At 41.6% G+C, this 18945-nt stretch overlaps 1 protein-coding gene across 1 annotated transcript in view; it reads left to right on the top strand.

The window, feature by feature from the left end:
• Window positions 1-208: 208 nt before the first annotated feature.
• Window positions 209-18945, top strand: part of tnr (tenascin R (restrictin, janusin)) — a 155653-nt gene continuing 136916 nt past the window's right edge. Inside the window, exon 1 of the mRNA XM_062405176.1 lies at window positions 209-341. The gene's annotated coding sequence lies outside the window, so the exon portion shown is untranslated. The remainder of the gene's footprint in view (window positions 342-18945) is intronic.

The following is an 18945-nucleotide window of genomic DNA, read 5'->3' as shown; positions in this document are numbered from 1 at the left end:
AGAGAGAGAGAGAGAGAGAGTGAGAGAGTGTGTGTGGAGCAGCACTCAAACACGTTGCCCATCCTCATATTTCCCTCTGCAGCTGCGTGAGGCAGAGCGAGCAGCGGAGAGGAGAGGGCACACCAGCGTCTCGTGGAAGCAGCGGGATCAGCGTACCACTTGGCCGAGAGATCGATGCACTTGCGCCGAGCCACACAGGAAGGGTGAGTGGCCCCTGTGCACCGGCACACAGAGAGAGAGAACCAGAGAGAGAGAACAAGCCGAAGGGACGGAGAGAGTGAGAGGGAAGAAGATTACACCAAGGCCAATTTGAAACGCTCTCAGCTGTTCACTCAGAGCAGGTGAGTTAACTTGTGCTTTTGTGGAGGAGGGAATGGCCGTTCGTCAGGTTCAGCCTGAGACGACAGTGTGTGTGTGTGAGTGTGTGTCCATTTCCTTCACTTATGCACTGTTTGTGTATATATTTGTGCTGTAGTTTGTGCATCACCCCCTGTGTGGTGAGAATTTCCAGTCATCTTTTCAGGTGACTAATTGGGGGAACCTCTGTATCAATCATGCTGTTATCACACTGAGCAGAGAGGGACGCAGCAAAAGACGCTTAACACCCCCCCCCACCCACCCACCCCGCTGGTTTATGTGTAATATGTTTGTGTTTGCATGAGTCGTGTGAGTGTGTGTTGCGGAAGGTGTTTGTGGTAACAGGTGAATCGAATGTCCCGAGGCGTAGAAAAAGCTCACTTTGAGAAAATCACTTGAAGTGGTTGATGGCCGGCGGTCGAGATGAAATCATCTAACGGGAACAGGCTCTGGTTGTTAAGTGTCATTTTGTCCTCTTGAATCTCTAACTGTGGCGTGATGCTCAGCTCAGTATTACTGCAGTTTCCAAAGTTGTCCCAGTCTATTGGGATAATATGTGAGTGAAAAAAATGGCAGATTTAGTTTCTTCCATCAGTTCCTGTTGTCATCTACAGTGCAGGTATTGACGCGGCCACTGCTTCCTAAGCCCAATTAGCTGCTTTCCCTCCACAGACACTTCAGTGTGCTTTCTGTTGTAAGGCATGCTGACATTTAGAAAGTCGTTGTACATGTGCACCATCTCCCCGTGTCCACAGGACCCTGCTTTGGAAATACCACGCTGTGGTCGATATGTCCCACCATCCATCTGTATGCGTTTTGCTTTCAGTCTCTGTCCCTCTCTCTCCCCTTCCTCCCCCCTTTTCTCCATGTCATCCCGTGAAGGTTATTGCCATATATCGAGTTGGTTTAATTTGTCAAAGTCAGCCCGACGTATTGTTTTATTGTCCGTGGTTAGAGCCGGGGGAACAGGTTCAGTGTTAGGTTTTGAGACCATATGGGAGGCAGTGTTGAAGCATAGAGTCATGGAGATCAGCGTGAAGATGACGGACGGACAGAAAAGGGCAGAGGCAGTGAAAACAGAAGCAAACTGCAAGCACCTCTGCAGTTTCCGAGTTAACAAAGGAGCCAAGCAGTTAATTTCTGGGCTAGTTTTCCCTTTTTTTCATCCATGTGCGTGCATGTGTGCCTGTGCAGGCTGCGAGTGCGGAGGCTTGAGGTTATCAGTCTTTGGATTCATCATATCTCGCACTGAGCCTCCCCCTCCTCCGTCTCCCATGTGGTTCCAGTGTCATTAAGCTGAGACACAGAATCTGAGAGATTACTCACTCTTTCCGTACCTTCTTTTTTCCTCTTCTCTGTGTGTCTGTGGCTCTGTGTCATTGTCTTTACCTCTCTCTCTCTCTCTCTCTCTCTCTCTCTCTCTCTCTCTCTCTCTCTCTCTCTCTCGCGCTCTCTCTCTCTCTCTCTCTCACACCCCTTTATCTGTTCATTCCTCACTCTGGCTCTCTTTCTTATGCGGAAACACTCACTCTTGTAGAAGAGGTCCATACAGGGGTATATCTGTGTTTATGGAAACTGCCCCAAATAGAACATGCATCCCTCATTGAACATATAATGGTGTGTGTGCATTTGACTGAAATTGAAGACAAACACTGTTTACTGTGCATTGGTGCTAATATCATAATTATCCCATCTGTAGTGGAGAAGACAGACTCTCTGTCCTTTGCGGGTAACTGTGGAGTTGAAAGATTTCTCCAGGATACACATTTAACTATATACAGCAGATTTATGGAGACTCAATAATGTACCCTCTGAAAAAAGATAAAATATGTAAAATTATTCAAACGAAAACTCTCATTGTACATGCTTGTTGTGAGTCAGTCTGGATAATAGCCTGTGTTTACTAGTTAAATTGCAAATGCAAATTGTTTCCATGAACCGCTCAAGGAGCAGGTGGTATTTGTACATTTATTTCTCACGTTCTCCCACTGTGTCAGAATTATCTTACCTCTCTCTCTCTTTCTCTCTCTCTCTCTCACTCTCTCTCTCTCTCTCTCCCTCCCTCTCTCTCTCTCGCTCTTTCCGTCTCCAAATCATTCACATTAATTTTAGTGCCAGTGGGCAGCAGAACAAGATTGCAATCGTCTGCGTGGTAATTAATTATTTACATAATACTTCATTCTGGGGGAATTTTATTTTCCTCTGCGCCCGTGTTAATTGTGTTAGCTAAGCTACCGTCATTACTAATGGTTAGGAAGACAGTTAAATGTGGACGTATCCAGTTCTCATTAGCGACCGCATAATCCATCAGATATTGCACAGATTTACACACAGAAGAAAGTGAATGAAGAAGAGGAATGAAGTGTTTGCTGATTTGGTTTTAGTTTCTGTCCCAAACACTGACTCAGTTTCTTATTTAGTTTGATAATCAGAAAGAAGGCTGCTGAGGGTCAGATACAGGAGCATGACAATCCTGCTTTTATATTAATACGAAACCAGCACATTTAGACTTGTTGCAGTTTTACACGACACACAGCTCAGAAGCCTCAGGCTGTTCTTCGACCCATGGTTCATATTCTCAGGAAACATCTCAGTGGCCTCTGAGCTCTCAGCTCCTGTGTGATGAATCCCGACTCTCACACTCCTCTGATGTATGTTTTCAAGGCAGAGGAGCCAGACATCAGCATTAGTCTGAACAAGTGTGGGCACTTCTCTTCACTTCTTTCTTGCTTTCAGTGAATCTCTCTTTTTTCTTGTTTTCGTTTCTTCCTTCCATCTTCTCTCCTTCTTCTAACGTCTTTAAAAATATTCATTGTAAACAGTAGTGCACGGACGATTGATTTTTGGGCTCTTTTCAACAATTAACCAGGAACTTTATATTCAGGCATTTAGGACAGTTGTTTGGGAGTCAGATCAATCCATCTGTGTTTTTACACATTGTACAAATTATTATACCAAAAGATATATATATAAATAATAATAAACCTACCTCATCACTGTTGGTCTCTCCACTGCAAAGCACTATATTTATAGACCGAAGCTGAATGTGCTGATCTAATCATGACACATGTCTGTTTGACTGCTGAGGGTCTCACCCAGCGTGAGTGTCTCTCCTCCAATAAAGAAATGATTGCAGGTTATTTAGCAGTTGCCGGTTGGGAAAAGCTGGTCCTGCGAGATGTTGTAAATTTCCCATACGTTGCCCCCCCGCTGATATAGAGTGACAGTGCTGACAATGAGGAAAAACAGGAATCAATAACAGGATGGCCAAGAATGCAGCTGTCTGCATTATTCCTGACCACTGACGAAGGACATTTGTTTTTGCAAACTGTTTTGATGTGGTGTGATTTAAACAACATAATTGATCGTGCTGCGAAAGTGGTCGAAGGTGATTATAAAAGTGTATATTTATATATATAGCACAAATGATTTGCAGAACCAGGACAGGAGCTTGGATTGGTTTTAAGTCTCTCTGGAGCTTGTTTTGATGGTGTTAAACAGTGAGTAAATATTACAAAGCTGAATGGATCATAACAAGTGGGCAGAAATGTGAACCGCCCACTTGAAATAACTGCTTTACAACTGTTTGAGTGGAGCGCCGGCTCTTCTTCTCTATTCCATCCTGCTACCGCAAGATCGATTTCCTCATGGGACGACATAAGTTGAACTGATCTAAACCTGATTCATATCACTAACGGGGATTGCTATCGGAGACACTTTCACCTCGTTCTTTAGTCTAACCCCTCAAAATCACAGACGTCTAAATTGGTCCTTCTGCCACCGCGCTTCAAACAGAATCCAGAGAGTTCAGAGCTCAACCGATTGGTAAGCGTCGCTGTTTCCAAGAGCCAGAGCACGTGGAGTTGAATTAAGAAGTACCTTCCCTTAGCCGGCATGCGCTATATCCTTTTTACAAGCGCCTGCCTCATGAATCTTGTGGGGATATGCTTGAGAGGTTTTATTTTTATCCCCCATCTTCCAGTCCTCCCCAGCGTTTAGAGGCGCTGGCCAGGCCATGTTAATGATCCTCATTAGGCAAGGAGCTAGAATCCAAACTGGAATTCTTCCACTTCAACTGCTACTTAACATTTGGTGTTCTTCTCTCTCCCTTCCTCTGTCTCTTTCACTGCGACTCACTTTCTTTCTGCACATCCAGCTCCTAATGCAACCATCTAATTTTTTCCCCTCCTCTTTCTTCATCTCCCTCTTCCTGTCTCGCGTTCTCCTCCTCCCACCTGAGTGTCTGCTCTGGGAATTACCATGTCACGGTCCTCCATCTCTTTCATCCTCTTCTTCGGATGTGTTTTTTTTTTCTTCAAGATATTTACTGCACAGTGCAGGTCCCAAGGTGCTGCTGTGTACATCTGTGTTTGAATGGGTACACGTGTGTGTTTGTGTGTGTGGCTGTCTGTGATCATGAATGAGCCCATTGCTGCGTGTCTGTTGTGCGGGGAGGAAGTGTTCCAGATGACCTCTGATACGAGTTGCTTTTTCTCCCCTGCCGTGAAGTAAAAAGCTTAAAGTTCAGGCGTGAGCCCCCTCCCGGCAGCCTGTGAAGGATGTTCAGATATACAAACATGTCGGCTCGAGAGACACCTTTAGCTGAAGGGTAAATATGCTCTGGCTGTGTTCATACAACAACTGTGCTGCGCTGAGAGGCAGACATTGTTTGATACCAGGCTGACTGGGGATTATCTGAGTTTGTACAGTCCAGGCTACTACACAGCATCATATCGATACTTATCTTAATGCTCTGTCTTTATGTTACCTTTATTTACAGAACTATCCTGAAGAACAGGTTCTGCTAAAGCAATACTATGTAACTTTTAAAGCAGCGCCCCCTGCAGCCACACGCGGTGACTGATTCTGTTTTGCCCCGTGTCTGAGGGATACACACTTCTCACAGGAGATCGTAGCTCTCCTGTGAGAAGAGCTACGATCTTCTCACAGAAGATCGTAGAGAAAACGCTCTACGTGAGCGTTTTCTCTCGCTAACGTAGAGCGAGAGAAAACGGTCAGGGTGAAGAGTGGGAATGAAAGCAACAACATACTTCCTATTCTAAGACTGTGAACCATCAAAATGAATGTGAGGCTGCTTATTTAGGGTAAACAATTTGCATATGGATGCTTTAAAATGTTTCTTTTTGTGTATTAAAAAGGTCCAGAGGCCCTTTAAACTTGACATTTGGGATTCTTGGAACAAATCTACTTTACTGAAGATATTCAACAGATTGAGTTGTGTATGAATCACATTTGAAGCCAAGAAGCAGATAGTGGGCACTTGAAAGCATGACTCAAGACGAAACAAGTTCTGCAAATGCTCAAAGACAGGCAATCCAAACTGGGTGAGGCAAACCTTTCCCAAAGTCAAGAAACTAAAAGGCAAATGCACAGACACTGGAGGCTGGTACGATTGGCACAGGGATCAAAGATTGAAGATGGAAATGGAAACAGACCAAATATACCAGAGTGTTAGACACAGGTGGATGACAGTGTGGGGAGGGAAGTGGGGCTCTGAAATGAGAGGAACACATCAGTGACCAAAATAAAGCAGAAAATACCACAAATAAAATAAAAAGACAGACAACATAAAGTCAAGATGCAGAGCAGGGGGCATGACAATCAGGAATAAAGATGATGGTTGTAAAGATTTATTCCCTTCATCAAGCTGCCTCCACATAGATTCCTGTCCTCCCCTCTGCTCCTCTCTTCCCTTTGCTCGTTCCGCTCACTAAAAGACAAATGGCTGACAAGGGTGAAATAATAGTTTATTACTCCAGCAACCGTGATCTGATTAGACCATTAATCAATGTAAGACTTTTGATAATTACATGAAAAATAAATATTTAATTTTCAAAGAGAAGCGTGCTGCACGCTCGTCTTGATTAATCTTTATAACTGCAATACTTTAAGCAGACAAAGTGTACTAATAAACTGTCAGCTCAGTATTATTTCAAGTTACGTGACAGAAGTGTATACAACACCCTTCAAAGTTTTAAACCTTGGGCTTTTTCTTATTTCCCGTGTGTTGGGATGAGGCCAAATCTGCTTTAAGAAAACCTTCTTTTTGATGTTTCAAGTACATCATTGTGTGTGTGTGTGTGTGTGTGTGTGTGTGTGTGTGTGTCTGTGTCTGTGTCTGTGTGTGTGTGTGTGTGTGTGTGTGTGTGTGTGTGTGTGTGGGGGGGGAACTTGGTGTGGAGAACCTTGCGGCCAAAGCTTTTAAATCTTTTGGCGCGAGTTCAACCAAAGTCTCAAAGTCATTTAAGCCAAAAAATGTTGTCCCGAGTCTTGTCCAGCAGCGTAAAGTTTTCACAATAGCATGGATCCAAATTATTGAAGTATAATGAACATCTTTATTTCCTTTTCTGAAAGTTTGGTAATTCTATAGTAGTTTGACTACAAATTTCTAACTCATACTCCAATAACTACCTTTTTTTTGGCCTCTATTGGCTTTCTTAGGTTCTGAAAAAGCCAGTAAAGGGATCTTGAAAACGTATAATATATTTAGTTTCAAATTATTGCTGGCTAGTTCTGGAACTGCTTTCCTAAAGTATTAGAGGTGAGGGGTGCCTGGTGATTCCATAGAATGTATATAAAGATGGACGCCATGACAGCTCCTAAACAGTGACACTAAAATAATGGATCGCCCCTTAGTGGCTGGCTGCGGAATGGTTCACACATTTCTGCCTCCTCCATGTTAACAGATTGGTCAAGAGCCAAACATAAACTTAGATTTTTTCCCAAAAGTTTCTGTATTTGTCGGTAGTTCTTATCAGAGTGATGTTTAAGAATTCTATAGATGCTTTTGATGCTAATGGGGGTGAAAGTGTCGTGATTGACAGCAGAGACAGAATCAGGATTCTTTGAGTTTCCACAGCTCCATTCTACGATCACATCTGTGGAACCTCTAAATGATGTCCCAAGCGCAAGATGGCAGCACCAGTATCCAGGATATTTTGGCTTAATTTTTGTTTAGTGGGAGGAAGAGGAGACACGTCGTCCATTTTGATTTTCAGTCTATGGCTGATTATGACTGTGAGGAATTAACTCAAAGCCTCGATTTGAAGCATTAAATCTCTATGTAGACCGGATCAGGTGCATGTTTATAGAGAGCAAACAATATTTTATACATTATTAATAGCTTAGTACTAGAATATTGAAAGCCTTAGTCCACAGACAGTTTCACCCAATAAGTTCCTTCTGTAGTTTTTCTTCGTCTCAGCTGGAACGCTATTCTGTAGCTGCATGACTTTCCTCCGACTGTGCATTTCCACCTTTGTCGACAACACAGTGTGATGCTTTTCTGTATTCCACTTTTCTGTATTCCAGGAATATCTCCCGGCAGCTGCCTCTTGCTCCAGGATAAGGGTTAATTTGACACTAGACTTTTTTTAATGAAATATCTACCACATACCAATCAAAACAACACTGTTCACACAACAGTTATATGCACACGTGGTTAAGAACTAGGACAGCTCTTTTTTTCTATGAACTTTCCCTCTGTCTGCCATCTACTAGAATGGTGTCATTAACTTAATATGTCCTTAGCTCATACAAAAACCTATTTTCATTCCCAGCACACACACTGAGCAATTATAGCTACTTCACTTGAGCCATTTGCATAGTTCCATAGAATATGTATTCTGATGGATTAGACTTTCTTCTTAATATGCAAAACAGTGCTGTTTTCGGCTGGTTGCACAAGATATTCCTGATAATTGGCTCAATGGAGCAACACGGATTTTGCTTAACAGGGCTCTGGTACAAATGTATTGATCAATATCGCTTTATTATTTTAATTAAATATTCTAAGATCAATGCATTAATGTGTTACCTCTTGGTTGAAGGAGAGGACATGGGCCAACAAAGAACCAACTTATTTGTTATTGCAGATTGGGGCAAAGCTGCAGATTCAGACTTTTGTTTTCAGTTTCTTTAACATTGCGGGATCTCATATTGTTTATCGACAACGTTTCCCTCTGAATAATTCATAAATGATAAGATGTGCAGGATGGGTTGAAGGGAAGTTATTTTTTAATAGATAGACAGTGATTTTCACAAGCTTCATGATTACTGCCTGAACTTCAAGCTTCAGAGTACTGATCTGTTTGGGATCTGCTTCCGACACATCTTGCTGTCTATTGTATAGAAACACACGCACTGCAAGTTTGTTTTGAACTTCATAGTCAAAGTGCTATGTTTTTTTTTCGTGCTTTCACAAGGTTCCTAACCAAAGTATGAACATTTTAATTCCTTTTCCAGAAATTGCTTTGAAAATGGAAGAAATGTCATTAGCTTCAAATGATGATCTCTGTGATCTATATTCTTAGTAACATGTGGTGCAGCCATACCCACAGGTAGATATCCAAAAGGTCTCAGGTAACTGAAGAATGTTGTACCCTGGCTCTTGAATCTGCTGTTGCACATGCTGGTGTTCTACAACAACTGTTTTGTTGGATTTTTGGATCAGAAAATGTTTTATTCTTCAAAGTGGAATCCACAAATTAACATGACAACAATCAATACCGCATCTCTGAAAACCCAATTCTGTTTGTTGTTTTTTTGCAACACATATCCTAGACGATACTACGCCTACTGTTCAGACTTTTCATTGATTTCTCCCCGTCAACGTCAGTCCCTTTGGTTTGGTAGATTTTACAGGATATGTCAGAGCTACCATTTGGAAAACCAATAAGGTGCCCTGCGGCCAATGGCATGGTGAGAGTGCAGTGCATCATTTGGATGCAGTATTCTTTCCACTGCACACTGTGGACCGTGTGTTGTCATAAGATGTTGGTGACACGGAGGCTGGATGCTGGAACATGTCAGAAAAAAAAAATGCACGGTAGATCACTGTGCAAAGCTCGATATGTTTCAGTGTTTGCAGTTCATATATTTATTCTGTTTCTTTCCTCCTGACTCTGAGAAGGATGAGATTTTGAATCACAGGCTCCAAAGCAGATCAGCTTCTACCTGCCATGAGGCTTAGTTTGTTGCTGTTTGGTGTTTTTATTTACAACCACAGAAGAGTAAAAGCAAGTCGACCAAGAAATCAACAAATTCTGCCTGTGTATGATCTCCTTGGCTTTAGTATCATCAGAGCACCAGCACGAAACAACAAATACAATCCGAGGCGTCTTTGTCTGCATCAGGGAAATACAGGAGGATCAGATGTGAATCTATAGCAGGGTTAATTTAAAAAAAAAAGTTATTTAATTTATTTACAATCAACCTATAATTTTATTAAATACAATTATTTATTTTATTTATAATTTCAATAATTTATTCAATTCAATTACTATGCATGATAATAATAATTTATTACATGAAAAGGAAAATAATTCATCATCCATCATTGAGATCATCTATCGACACAACCTAATGCAGATAAACCTGCACTCAGCAGAAGTCAAACCCCCACCAAGGAAACAAATTCCCCTTAAAATCAGTCAAGCTACATTTAATTGTAAACATACTGATTGTTTTAAAATTAAGACCCATTAATTATTCTCTGGGAAATCACTGAAAATGTAAAAAAGTGCCCTATCTGTGTTATACATGATTTTAACCTCTTATTTCTAAAGTAGAGAAATATTATCAAACTAATAATAGAAGCTGTCTGAACTGAGCTCGGCTTGAAGCTGGATGAGCAAGTTTTCCGTGGATTTATGTGTTTCTTCAGGTTCCCTTTCTCCCCTCCGCCTGAAGCAATAGAAATGAAACCATCATTGAAAAAGAGGCCAAGACTCTCACTGCTCCCCTCTGGAGTGAGTTGAGTGTTTGGAGGCCGGATGAATTTGTCATAAAGAAATTGCTGTAGCTTGGTGAAGACGCTTTTCTTTTTCAGATGTTTTGACTTATCTACAGAGGATTTCAGACGCCAATGTTTCCTCAAGTCTTGGTTAAACTAAAAAGGCACAGCAAATGTTAATGTACAGTAGTCATTTGTAAGAACAATGGACCTATTTAAAAGCATTTGTGTGGTTTTAGAATAAGAACAGTTTCCAAATTAAGGTGTTTTCAAACATTGGGAGATGAATACTTTAATAAATAAAGACTTTCATTCCTGTGTGAGGCAAATGTAAAGTGTACTAAGAAGAATAAAATACATGAGACAAAGCAAGAATTGACTAATAATCACCACAGTTATTTTTTTTATAATAACACAGAGATTCCAAAACACCCTTCAGCAGACTAGACATGTTGATGATCTGATTTGAGACCTTCATCTAGACATTGTACATCATTATTCAGTACTCTGCTGTCTAGGTCAGTGAGATTCGTGGCACCATTTTAGTGTATATAATCCCAAAACAATCAACTATGTGATCAAAATACATGAAAATGAGTAGCTGAGCACAGAATCGCCTCAATGCGGAGTTTGTCCGTTACCTCGACACCGCTGAAGCAATCACATTGTTGTACTCTTAATTATTGCGGCGGTATTCGAGCACTAACTGTTGGAAACCAAATGACTTAAAGACAGCTGCTGGGTCACAAGGCAGTAAGTACTGCTGTGCCGCTGATTAAATTCACCCAATAATTAAGCAGACATCATTGATTCCTTGCAGAGAAATGGAGAGAGAGAGAGTGTGTGTGTGTGTGTGTGTGTGTGTGTGTGTGTGTGTGTGTGTGTGTGTGTGTGTGTCTGTGTGAGAGAGACACTCTGCCACTCTGTCCCCGTGCTTCCTGTAGCCCCTGCAGCGGTGGGCCAGTCAGATATGCGTAATTTGGGAAATGAGCAGAAGTCAATTCCACTTAAACAGACAGTGGTGGTTGGGCACATCGATGTTGCATGCGTTGTTGACTCCCCATCGTTTTCTTCCTCTCTGATTTCCTCTGTGTAATTGACAGAGCGATCGAAGGGAACGAGAACGCGTGTCCTAGATTATGATCGTGTGTGAGTGTAATATGGTTCGTGAAAAAGTTGAAACCCAACAATCACTTTCTGCTTAAACAATTGGGGACGTGTGTGTAAGTACGGGGGTTTGAATTACTAGTGCATTCAAATAAGGAGGAAGGTAATGGCTAAATTAAAATTAAGTCTAGAATAGTGGCAGAATAATGTGACTATGGGCAGAAAGTTACGGACATCGGACTGGAAGGTCGCTGGTTCGATTCCTCGCTGTGACAATACAACATTCCTGCCAGGACAACACCTGGAACTGTTCCAAAGTCCAAAGAGCACTCTCCCTACCCCAACTGTCTAAGTGCCCCTGAGCAAGGCACCTAACTCCCCCAACATCTGCTCCCCGGGCACTGTGCATGGCTGCCCACTGCTCTGTGTGTCCTGTGATGTGCACCAGATGGGACAAAAGCAGAAGACAAATTTCCCTACTCACAAGTCGTGTGATTGTGCTTGTGTTTGGGATCCTTAAATCTTAAATTAATTATTTTGTGTTCAGGATTGCAAATGTTAGCTTGTGTGGGCTCCCATCTCTCTCCACCAGTCTGTTTTCCTACCTAACCTCTCACCTCCACACGCGTGTCCTGTGCATGTCCTGCATAGACAGTGGCTCACGACAGGCAGTTGTAGTGTTACAATGCCACTCTGGTACCACTTTCTGGACTTGGTCTAGTATGAAGCGCTGTTGGTTTTATCGAAAGAAAAGAAGATTGTCAACAGTGTTAGAAAATATCTGATTCTTTGACAAAAGGGCAAATGTAGCCAATTAACATCTAAGAAAATCAGGTGTCATCAGTTTGGCTACTACTCCCATGGTGCATTCATTTAAACAGATTAAAATTCACTTTCAAAATAAGACTTTGCAAATGCCTGATAAGATATTCAGCAATTCAAATCACTTTCTGGGTAAACTTGGCAGTGATGTAGTGTTTTGTTCCCGAATGCACCGACTAAGCGTTTTTGATATGGGGAGGTTAAAACAGGGGCTCCTCCTTTTTGACAGCTCTATTCTTCCCGTTTTTAGTTTTCTAAAGATCAGTGTGTGTCCACAATACCCTGAAGAAGCAGACTGCCTTGGCCTCTTTGAAAATCGAAGGTAAAAGTCCCACCAGGCTGTGATAACAGAATAATTCTGCAGTAATTCTACATCCAAACCTGAGCAGTTTCACAGTAGAATACATATACAAGTAAATCCGTGTCCACTGTCATGGTTCAAAACTTAATTACAAACGCTAACAGATGAATATGAGAGAACTTCTGCTGAGTGAATCAGAAAAAGTCAAAGTACATGTGGAATGAAAGTTTTTGTCACTTTAAGTAAAGTTTGCTTTTAATTAGGTATTTGATGCCGTAGACATGGAGTGAAACCTCATTATTGGCAGCTGAGATTAACTTGTGATTGGTTGAGCGCATGTATCTGTGGGATAGTGATACCGTGGCTCCATGTCACGACCACTAGCCAGCCCAAGATGGTGGTTTCTGTGTCTGGGATATTTTAATTATAATTCTGTGTAACAGAAGGAAGTGGTGACGTGTCGTCCATCTTTATATACAGTCCCAGGTGACAACAGGATGAGACCAGAGAGGGTTTTCACTATCTGGCGAGATCCAGATCAACACATAAACCTATCTGATGTATCTATTATGATAGGAAGAAACCTACTGCCAATGATTGAAACACACAGTATTTCATCTTGACTTTTCCTCTGCGCTGCTCAGCGTTTTTTACCCAATATTCAATTCTCGGTGAAAATAACATTTCAAGAGAGTTTAAATGTTTATAACTCCAGGAGAAACAACAACTGTAGCAATACTCTGCCACCGTGAAATGTTTCACTCCTCATCTTCCAGCCGTGGAACTAGTTGCAGCCGACGCTAATATGCATTTAAATGCAACAGAAATGAAATGAAAAAGAAATTGTTCTTTGTTTGCCTTTTTGGTGTGCAAATGTCAGCCTCAATAAAAGAAAAATTGTTACTTATACTTAAACATGAGCCCGCTCTGAGGAAGTAAAAGCATTTACACACAGTTCAAATGTGCTATAGACCAAGACAAATCAGTTGCTGTTAGTTCTATACAACAAATGCAACAAAAGAGTTGGACAAGAAATATCCGGTATATGGTCTGTTGAGGAATCTATCTCTGCATTAAATAAACAATTAGCAATATATATGAGCGCTGGTCATATTTATCTTTTACATTTCTCTTTTATTGATTGGTCCTTTTGGACTCTAAAAGGATTAAATGTCTGGTTTGGGTTTTGTGTTCTTCCTGCCTTGGCTGCTCCAAGCACTTCAAACAGACCGTTGTGTTGTGGCTTTTTTATTTGTAATTTCCGTAAATGTTCTTGTATGGCACATCTTGGACACCAAGGATGTTTTTGGAATCCAAAACTTTGCATTTGTCACTAGTCTAGACAGAATGAAGATGCAAACTTTTTTAACGACACCAGGAAATAAAATTTTGCATGATTCTATCACTTTGGGCTAATAACAGATCACATAATAAGGTTTGCATCCGTCCACTGGATTGGATTGTACAAGTATTTTTAATTTCTACCTTATTGCATAGAAAGAAGCCAAAGATGTGCTCAACCCCAGGCAGTTCCATTATAAAAATGCTTCTTACATGTTAAAGCATTAGTAATAGTAATTCAATAATAGAATGACTAATGATGTGACAGTAGCAGGAGCCTTTCTGTCTGCACAGTGAAGATTTATTATACAGTGATTCAATGTTTTCTCTTCAAATAACAGTGCGGTTGCAGTATACAAACTTTCTAGTTAGGTTTTGTTACTTTTACGAAATAAATGAGTTGAATAATACAGACAGAAATGAATGAAAAATAAACGTAATAAAAAGAGACGGGCCATTCCTGTGCCATTCATTTTCATCTTACATTTCTCCTGAATGGGATGTGCACGTGAACAAATACTGCATTGGCTTCCTTATGAAGGCCATTCATTGGTTGGATGGATTTCAGGGTCACTCTTTTATGTGAGCATGAGGATTTTCTTAAGCAAGACCAACGGACTGTTTATCCAGAGACGCCACACAGACAATGAACTATTCTTTTCTGATTCCCTCCGTCTGTTTGACCCTCAGTCTTCCTCCTGTTTCTCTTTCTTTGTCACACTTTACAGTCAGTCTTCCAGGCCGTTTATTCTTCAGGTCCAAACTGGCAGAACATTGTTCCAATCAAGCTCGTTGGACACGGATCAGAACAGCTCATCGAAAGATCTTTCACTGGCTTCTTACAGTTTAGATGAAAAGCAAAACGGAAATATTTGTTTTCATCTAATTAGAAACTTTATCAACATTAACCTCATTGTGGATTGATAATTACAATTATTAAAGCTTGAGATTTTGTATGATTCTATTGTTGCTCCTTTGAGGGTTTTTTTATCTGCCAGTGCCTTTAGAGACCAATATTCTTAAAAATATAGTTTTTGAGGTATGATGTACAAACCGTGTTACTTTTTCCAGGTTTGTATTTTATTCAGTTATGTGAGGCTCTAAAAAGGAGGGGGAAGCGTTATGCTTGACGGCTGAGACTGAATCAGAATTGGTTCAGTGCATGTTTCACCTTGACCTCAAATCGGTGGTTTCATCCCCCGATCGCTACTGCACAGACTCTGGCTCCATATGACCTCATAAGCCATTAACCTTAACATTCTAAAAACAATTAAACCTGTATGTTATATATTTTGTTGACTAGTGACATTTTTCATTATCCAAAATGTTTGCAACAATGCTCAAACCCAAAGAAATCAAAAATTGTATTCAAGTTGATAGTAATTGCGCCATATCTGCTTCACCGCTGGTTTTGCTGGTCTCCACTAGCTTGTCACAAACTCCCATGATCCTACGCTGCTTTAGGTCTTTTGTTGTCGTTTTGATGGAGAGACCCCTGGGGAAGTTACATATTGTTTAATTTCCATAGCCTGAATTATATTTCTCTATGATGCACATCAAAATCTTTGAATTCTATTTTTCTGCCTTTTGACTGCCAAAGTAATTCTTGGCCTTAATATAGTTATTTTTCCTACTTCTTCCAAAGTGAAGCCAAACTGTCCTCTGGCCTTAAATGACTGTGGTTCGCAGCTGATCTTTCATAACTCAATTTGTGAGACATTCTTCATTCAAACAAACCCTGTTATCACCGCAGGCTTTATCTCTAAATTTGAATGCAGGCATAGAACTCTGATCAGTACTTACCATAAGATTAAACTTTGAGTGAAAACATTTGGCCTTGACTTGTAGGTAAAATATGAACTAGCAAGTGATTTATACAGCACAGGACACTGTTAATGTTAAAAGCCTGCCCTCATCTTTCAATAAGAAGATATGTTTTTTTCACTTCTTACCAAACAAAAAGGTTGTTTGGATCGCCAGTGTTTTTGTTGTTGTAAAATGTGACTGCAGACATTTTATATGCATAAAGGTTATGTTATGAGCATGTCATTTCAGCAGCACGCTGCGCTCCTGTGCTGAGAGACCTGGCTGCGGAGCGCAGCAGTTTCAAAAGGACCTGACTGACCTTTTTGAAAACAGCACTTATCACTTAAATATGCATTAAATCAAATCTTTGTATCAAATCAGACCTTTTGCAGAAAGTATTTCGTAAAGTGCAGAAAGAAAAGCCCAACGTTTTTTTCCCAGGAACTTTAAACTTTCCTCAGACTGAATTTGGTAATGTTCAGTGCTGCTGCTGAATGAACGACCTCCACATTTATGCTGTGAAAGCCAAGTGCACTCAACAAAATTGTCTGCACAGCTATACATTTGGTGTTTTGTTGATTTTCTTACGCGTTAAGTCAAAATGCAGCAGTGAGAACTGATGGGTAGTCGTGTCCAAAGGAAAATCTGTGTCCTGCGATTAGGCAAAAAAAATAACCATCACAGACAAAGAGCTGCCTCATCTACATCCATCCCAAGTTTGAGACGGTTTGGAATATCGTCTCTTTCCAGGGATTTGGAATTGGAGTGAGGGATGCACACAGAATCAAACAAAACAAAAAATGGTGTCATTGTAACTTGACAACAAAAGCTTGAATGCCGGGAGAGAGAAATAGTCCATCTCGAACAATGAGACAAGGTGGTTAATTACCCAGTTCATTTCTAATTAGCAGCAGGAGCAGTGCAGGGAATATAGCAGAATAGGGCGGCTGGCTGTTGTTAGCTGGATGGATTCTCTGTTCTACCGCGTGCTGCTGCTGAGATAGGCCCCGTGCCTGGAAACGGTGGCGGTTTTCACTTCCAGCCGACGCATCCGTGGTCACTCAGAGGAAAGTAATGACAGGAAAAAAAATGCTGAATAAAAAGGTGTTTGGCTCCGAAAATAGCTGTTCTCAGCGAGGGATGAACACCAGGTCAAAGGAGAGGAAAAATGTGAGCATGATTACCTGAAATCTTTCGGTATCACCTCAAGCTAACCCCCTCTCGTCGGTCACGCTGGTTTAGGATTTACAGTACACAACACACAACTGTGTATTGTACTGAGTGTTACAAATTGTTAGTAAAACATTTAATTTCCAGTCTACACAATCCACAAATATCCCACTTCATAAGTTATCTTGGCATGTCATGCTGGATTACCCTATAAATGTTTCCCAAAGAAGACCAAGTATTCCCTTTCTTCAGCGCCTGGCTTTACTTTTGACAACACAAACTGCTCCAGCTGGCTGCCACAGGCATGTGTAAGACGGGAGCATGGAAGCGGGAAGCCATGAAACAAATTGGATAAATGTTATTTCTGGAGGAACGTTTAAATGGGATGCAGGAATCTTATTGAGCCAGCCATGCTTGAAATTGGGTGAAATCTCCCATTAACAGAACATGGGAGATTCTGCATTCACCTTTTCCCACCAACTCCCTGCCATTGTCTCACGTATGGTGCATATACCACCTATTTTTAGTGGGCTTAAGTCATGCATAATATGCCCAGATTGTTGACACATACTGTATGTATACGCTCTTAAATGTGAACGTGCATGAGTGCATGCTGGGGGATTTGCAGTTTACTCCTCTCCATCATTTGCCCTTCACTCGATTCCACGTCAGACTAATTCAAAGGTCACTGGCTTTAGCCCAAACTGACTGTAATGTTCAATACAACAGCGCTAAGGTGCAATCAGGGAGTATTGAAACCTACTGGGGCATGGCTGTGTGGAGACAAATTAAATCAGATCCTGGAGGCACGAGTGTGTGTGGGTGTGTATGTGCAGCCTGTTTGTTTTCAGGATTGCACAACCCTCTCCTCTGCGAATCACCCGTCAGGAAGCGCCGTGTTTGACTTCCTCTTCTGGGACACTTTTGCATTTGATTTCCTGCAGCTGATGCAAGGAGTAAAGTGCAGCGTGCAACAGAAGTTCATCCATTTAAGTGTCCCCCCTCACAAGGTTGTTAATGGTTAAGGTCGCTGTGGCCTCATATCTCTAGAACGCCAGGGGGAAATTTCTTTGAAGGGTAAATTGATTCGAATCTGGTGATCTAAGGTTAAAGGTCACTGTGACCTCATAATACATGTTTCTGACCATAACTCCAGAATTGCATAACAGTTGTATTAGATGATTGTCTAATGTCCCTGCTGATGCACAAACCTGTAAAAACCAGACACAAACTTCCCTCTTTTGTGCCGATTGGCGGTTAAGTTACAATCATCGTTAGTCTCAGTGATGGCATCTGTCCTGATTTTCTCTGTCACACGCTCTTCTCCTCATTGAATCTTTAACTCCTTGCCTTCCCATTTGGCTTTCCACTTCTCTGGCGCCTCCTTTTACACCGAGTGTCACTGTTACTTCTGTGCCCAGACAGGAAGGCGGGCTCATCCATCTGTACTGTCCAAAGAAACTGGCGATGCCTCATCCAGACAACTGAAGTTGTTTGGTTCCACTCTGGCTGTGACCAGTCGCACCATTCACTGTGTGTTCATACTTTATGGTTTTGTCCGACCAATGCGGCTCTTGTGCGGCACAATGGAGACCCGGGGCGGCTGTCGTAAGGTTCACCCGGTTTGCTCCTCTCCGCCTGAATGTTTTCTAGTTGCCATGCTTAATTCTTTCATTTCCTTTTGTTCTGTCCATCGTTCCCTCTCAGACACCCACGTTGTCTTTTCTGCCAGAGACTTGTCAAGAATTGTCCAGTGCCAGACATAATTCAAAACCAGACAAGAACTCCTTGTTCACTGTTCCATATCAGTCAATTACTGTGTCTGTGTGTTTGATGAAGTGAGTTTGGGGGGTATTGGTGAAGGTCTCTGAATGTGTGCAAGTGTGGGACAGAGCAGTGAATGCGTGTGCGGGTTGGTGTCTGCCCTGACTGTGCCAACTAACAAATCGTCAGTGTCCTAATTTTTGTGCTGCTTAGAGGCTTGTTTCCAGTCTATAGACAAATCTGACAGTGATCAATAAGCTGCTGTCTATGTGTGGGTTAGAGTGTGTGTGCGCTTCACTGCGTTTCAGGCGTAGATGAGTGTGTGTATGTGTGCGTGTGTGTGTGCTTGTGGATCATTAAGCTCCTCTGGGGATGGCACTGTTCTGTTTTCATTTGGCAGGCAGCAGGGCAGTCATGTCATTGAAACAACTGAGTCTTCACACTGATAGATAATCAAAATGTACTGGAGAGCCGGCTAGATGGCATGACACGACATGGCGGCCCTCTGAAGTGGGCTGACGAG

This window comes from Platichthys flesus, chromosome 14, assembly GCF_949316205.1.
Source record: "Platichthys flesus chromosome 14, fPlaFle2.1, whole genome shotgun sequence".
In the NCBI taxonomy this organism is placed as follows: Eukaryota; Metazoa; Chordata; class Actinopteri; order Pleuronectiformes; family Pleuronectidae; genus Platichthys; species Platichthys flesus.
Note: the sequence above shows the minus strand (reverse complement) of the source record. Positions and strands in the feature narration are given on the sequence as shown.